At 38.7% G+C, this 6,000-nt stretch overlaps 1 protein-coding gene across 1 annotated transcript in view; it reads right to left on the minus strand.

Annotated features, from left to right (window-relative positions):
* The window catches only part of Rab27 (RAS oncogene family member Rab27), a 41,938-nt gene extending 38,375 nt beyond the window's left edge, over positions 1 to 3,563 (minus strand). The window contains exon 1 of the mRNA XM_083128637.1: positions 3,499 to 3,563. The gene's annotated coding sequence lies outside the window, so the exon portion shown is untranslated. The remainder of the gene's footprint in view (positions 1 to 3,498) is intronic.
* Between the last annotated feature and the right edge of the window lie 2,437 nt (positions 3,564 to 6,000).

Below are 6,000 nucleotides of genomic sequence, written 5' to 3' on the forward strand. Positions count from 1 at the left end.
TACAAGTACAATTCTATGGACCAATGTGTGTTTGAGTGTATTGTACATTCAATATTTAGCTCTAGATGCATGGAAAGAAATCTTTGGCTGGCCGTTTACCCACCGTACACCCTCAAAAATTACGTTGCAATTTGTATTAATCGACAGATTTTGATGTTTACGTAATATAAAATTAGTTCCAGCGCACGAAAAATACAAATAACATCAATCACAAAGTATGGCCCACGTAAGCAAAAACCTGCCATTTCGGAGTGCTTTCGACGCTTCTTATTATTAAAACTCTCTGTATGCACACTCAAATAGCGAAAGAACACGTCGATAACTATTGGTACCAAACCTAGCAATGCTAACCTAACTACGTAAAATTATAGTTGCTGTTGTGGAATGTCACTTTGAGTACCATCTTTGGTGCCTGCTGGTATCCATTAATTACTAAATGAACACCTTTATTTCTGAGTAGGAGAATCAGTTACAATACAGTTGATATAAATGTTAGTGACCTGCAGTAAATATACACTATAAATACCATTTTGAACATGTTTTACTGTTCATGGTTAGGAACCTGAAAACAGAATTATGCTTTTTCAATATTGTTATTGAGGGCTTCCTCGATGGCGCAGTGGTAGCGTCGTCACCTTGTAATCAAGGGGTCCCGGGTTCGATACCCGGTGAAGGCACAAGTGGTTCGGATCCCACTTTAAACTGTAGGTCCAGTCCCGATTAGCCTTACTGTGCATAAAGTGGACTTAAAACAACAACTCAACTCAACAATATTGTTATTGGCTTTCTTTAACGTATCTGAACATACTGAGTGGACAAAATTAAATTTGCCTTACTCAGAGCCCCCTGGAGGCTATACTGCACAAACGACCCTTGTGTTTTACCGTTTCGAAGTAAACAAAATATATGTTCACTAACGGTACATAATTCATACTTCGACTTGGTACTGTGCATTTTTTTAATTAGATGTTCCAGTTCTATGAAATAATAATAACTTTTTACTACATTACTTGCCATAGCTGCTTTTCTTTATCAAAATCCATGTTGTAAACACACAGTATTGCCAGGTCGAACTTTGGTTTTCAACATGGATATATATATATAAACTACTATTCAACTTTCTTTATTTTGTGTTTCATCCGTATTTATGATTTTCATTTTATTTTTGGATATTGGGGTTTGCATTTCTTTATAACTGCAATTTAATTTCATTAATTCAAGTTGTTTTTCTTCAATTTGTATGGAAAATATATGGGTTTTTGTTATTTTTTTGCCATATTGACGCTTCTGTTGCGTGTCTGGTAATTATATTTTTGGTGTTATGTTGCTCCTTGGCGAGTTTGACTTCAAAGGTATCCATTATCGCACAATGCTAGGGCAAACTTGCTTTATGACATCACTTGACGAATGCCTGCGTTGTTAGGTTAGGTTCGTTAGGTTTGGTTCTCTTAGCATAAATACACTGTAAATGTATAATTTATGCTAAGATAACTATACTCAACATGCCTAACATAACGAATTAGGCATTTCGTTTTACATCTGCACGTAAATTAGGCTGATTATGCCTCATTTATAATGAAGGATTCTCAAACTTAATACTACGTCTTTTCCCACTTCCCATTGTTTCCTCACCATGAATCCTACATTTCTGGAATCCTTGATTCATACCCTTCCCAACGATGTATCGTACATATTTCGGTAAAAGTTCGGTATATCAGTGACACATTAAATATTTTGCATTTCGCATGGTTCGTACCATGACACACAATATGGCGGGCACATTTTGACTCACGTTGTGGGGAATGCAGTGTTTCCAACCTTCTTCACCGAAAAATACCTACTATGGTGTTTGACACGTGTGAAAATTGTACATTATGCACGGGTAGCTGACGGATACCACCACGAACCATTATGCACTGTAGCTGACGGATAGCCACACGAACCATTCACGATAGCCCCACGAACCATTTCCGATAAGGTTAGGTTAGGTTTAGTTAGGCAAGCATAGTGAAAAAAAGGGGGGTTGGAAACACTGACAGGGGATTACGTCATCAAACGTACGCAGCATGCTGTTCACGTAGGCGAAGCAAATGAAAGCAATCGCAATTGTGCATCGGTGAGATATTTCTCTTGAAAAATACATGATTTCCCGGTCAAATATATTCCACGATGAAAGAAAACACCTCTATGAACGTTGGAAACCTTGTAGAAACTAATATCCGTAAGTAGTTTCTTCTGTAAAATTGAAGAAATGTGTCTCCGATATACCAAGCTTTTACCAAACTTGGTATAGAGGTTATGGAGACCATGGGAAGTGAATGCCACGAAACAAAAATAAAAAGAGGGCCCAAGTGAATCTGGTTAAAATTTGTCGGCAACGTCTAGAAATTGCAAAATAAGGTATAATTTAACAATACAGGGAATTTCTCCAATTTGTTTCAAATTTCGGATACTTACTAATTTGGGTCTCCTAATCACGAATCTGCACTTAAAATTTGGCGCTCACGTATAGAAATTCCTGAATTATGGCTAGTCCCACGGACCATTGGCGCTAGCCCCACGAACCATTGGTGCATGGTTAGGTTAGGTTAGGAAACATAGTTAAATTTTAGGGTTGTAGTAATATCAGGAATATATATATTTCGTTCTTTAAGTATTTGAAACGGAAAATCTTGCGATAAATAATGAGCAATTGTGCATTGTCGGTTGCGATGACTGACCCTCTTATTTTGCAAGTTTGACACGTGAGCGCCAAATTTTAACTTCAGATTCGTGATTAGGAGCCCTAATTTAGTGAGTTTGCCGAATTTAAAACAAAATGGAGAAATTCCCGGTATTGTAAAATCGCTCCCAAAATAACTGTGAACCATTGACGGTAGTCCCACGAACCATTGACGTGTGGTTAGGTTAGGCAAACATAGTTAAAATTTGGTGCCCTTTTAGTATCAGGATCTAGAAATTGCAAAATAATTGTGAACCACTGACGCTAGCCCAACGAACCACTGATGCGTGGTTAGGTTAGGCAAACATAGTTAAACTTTGGTGTTATGGTAGCATCAGGAATATATATATTTCCTTCTGAAACAAAAAGTTTCGCGAAAATCGACGGTTTCCATTCCGAACACTCACGAACACCCCCCCCCCCAAAAAAAAAACTAGCGGAAGTCACATTGACAAGACAGTATATTTCACAGAAATACTGCGAATTGGCTTTGAAGCACGCAAAATAACCTACATAAAATACAAGATAGAGTACATATATACTTTCTTACTGTAACTTTTATGTGTAAGTTGAACGTCACTGACACCGATCCTACTTTTTATCAATATTGCTCCAATTCCGGGTGATTATTATTATCATGCATTTCGCATTTGCTGTATACATGATAAGCACATTCTGATAAAAAGGACAGTGTATGAGAGGGCTTCTCAGTTGATTAATAACTTACAAAACTGAAAATGAACCATTTAGTAAAAAAAAAAAAAGTCATATACAACCTGTTGCCTGTTAAGTTCAACATAAACACTTTCTTCTGCTATCACGTTTCTCCATGTTAAAGCAGGTACTTCCATCTATTGGTCAAGTTTTGCAGAATCGCTTTGCGTACGTCATTCACAAGCAATTATGCAGGGGATTTTAATAAATGTTAGATCCTGAAATACTCGGCTGCCTGCGAAGCGTTCTGTGTGTTTCTCTATGGGCCGGTAGAAGTTACCATTTATTTTTTTTTAAATCCACATTGTTGTAGAGTTTGGCAACACACACTTTGCAGAGAAGCGGGTATTTCAGGATTTAGACGTCCGATTTTTATTGTCGGTGACGAATGAAGAGACTTCCAAAATTGCGAGGTTGGCGATGCGCTGATGAAAATGAACGGGTGTGCAACCTGGGACTGAGTCTTCACTACGAGAGAACGTGTTTTCTTCCTATCTAATGCTATTTTCCTTCGGAAGGGGGTAGTTTTAATTATTGTGACAGCAGTTAAGAAACAAAATTGTGATGTGCATCGTACATCAATGTAATGATGAGATTTCGGAGAATACGTCTATACAGGATGTTCCGGGAGGAAGAGGCAATACATTGGGAACTGGTAGTATGGGTGATTCTAAGCAAAAAAGTTCATATGAACATGGGTCCGATTTTGAACGATAACGGAGATATGAACAGAAATAAAAATGATGTAGGAAAACGTAAACAAAAACAGTAACAAGTAAAACATGGCAATGTAATGTTAATTTTAAGTAAATACGAGAAGGGACATGCTGATACTAATCTTTATTGCATGAATTTGTGGTGTAGTAATAATTAGTACATTCAACATCTGAATTCCACCTACCCTAATCGATGGATTGATTGGTCGTTGTCCTCGTAGTCAGGTTGCGTGGCCACCTCGTTCTCCCGACCTAACCCCTCTTGATTTCTGTTTATGGGGGTGGATGAAGCAGGAGGTTTACCGGTAAAGGGTGAATACAAGGGATGAACTTCACATTCGCATTATGAATGTTGCTGCGTTAATCCGGGAACATCATCGGGAACTTTGTAGTGCAACACAAGATGTCCTCCGACGCGCTCAGAAGTGCATTGATGTTGGTGGTGGTATTTTTGAGAATCTGCTCTAACCTGCTATCATTTCTGTGGCCTTTTCCCTCCGCACATTCGTTCATGTGAGTACTGACCAGCAGGTGTTAACATTTCATTTTTCTACATTTATTGCTTGCTTCATTACTTAATTATCGTGTACTAATTACTGCTACATATAACATATACCTTACAGATAAGTATATGAAGAATAAATGGAGTAGGAAATCGAGTAAAGCGAATGCTCCAAAAGAAATATCAGCCAATGGGCGTCGTCGGTTCAATCGCCTGAGGCAGCTGGTTTTTCCACGGTTTCCCACCATCCATAGCGGCAGATCGGGTGATCTTCGGGTCCGCTTCGGCTGTGCTCGGAAGTGGAATGTTTTGATAATGCATGATTTTCTTACTCCGGTTATTATTTACCTTATCATCTGTAAGGTATGTGTGATATACAGGGTGTCGCAAAACTCTTTCAACAACGCTTGGGTGCTGGTAGATATCATAAAAACAAGTAACTTTTCCCCACAAAGTTTACCTCGAAAGCGCTTATTTCTGCGCTATAAGCGCTTAAAATCTATCCTGTACGTATGCAACCCAACACAGCAAACGCTTGCTCTGACATAACTACCAGGGGCGCGTGGCAGGGTTGCCACTAGCTTTCCTCGTTAAGAGAGACGACTTGAAAACAACAACTTGGGAGTCTTGCCTGAGCAAAATCCAAAACATTAATGATACTTGCGATGTTGTAAGAAGCATTGACAGTATTTATAAACTGACCAAGGCAAATAATGGGCAGACTGAAATTCAAGATTACTCATTCTAAAATATCTCCATAATTGATTGATTGATTTGGTTTATTTTAATTCGTTTTTCTGCCACCTTTGGCTAATCGCGAAGATGAGGATGATATGATGAAATAACAAATGACACCAATGTCTAGGCCAGGATTTAAACCCGAAATACCTGGCGCCGTAGCGAGCTGTGCTAACCACATCACCACGGCGTGTTTCGTGTATCATGCGATATCAACAATTGCAAGGGACACGTGAGATATGAGAAATCCACGAACGAACAAATGTAAACATGTGTTTGCTTCCTCGTCTCGAACACGCAGACTATAATGTTATTACAATTTATTTATTAGAAAATTATTCCTATCTGTGTTATTGCTAATCGTGTTCGTCTCATAAGGAAATAATTGCAATGCTCTTTTAATTTAATGATTGATTGATTTGCTTTATTTTACTTCGCTTCTTGTGCCACTTTTGATTAATTTGCAAAGATGGGGATTAGTGATGATATGATCAATTTGATGAATGGACACTCACAAACATCCATGCCCAGACCAAGATTCGAACCCGGGACCCTTGGCGTCGTAGCGCGATGTGCTCACCACTCCGGCACGGGGGGTGGCTCTGCGT

The sequence above is a fragment of the Lepisma saccharinum genome, chromosome 1 (genome assembly GCF_977018435.1).
Source record: "Lepisma saccharinum chromosome 1, izLepSacc3.1, whole genome shotgun sequence".
NCBI classification, from domain to species: Eukaryota; Metazoa; Arthropoda; class Insecta; order Zygentoma; family Lepismatidae; genus Lepisma; species Lepisma saccharinum.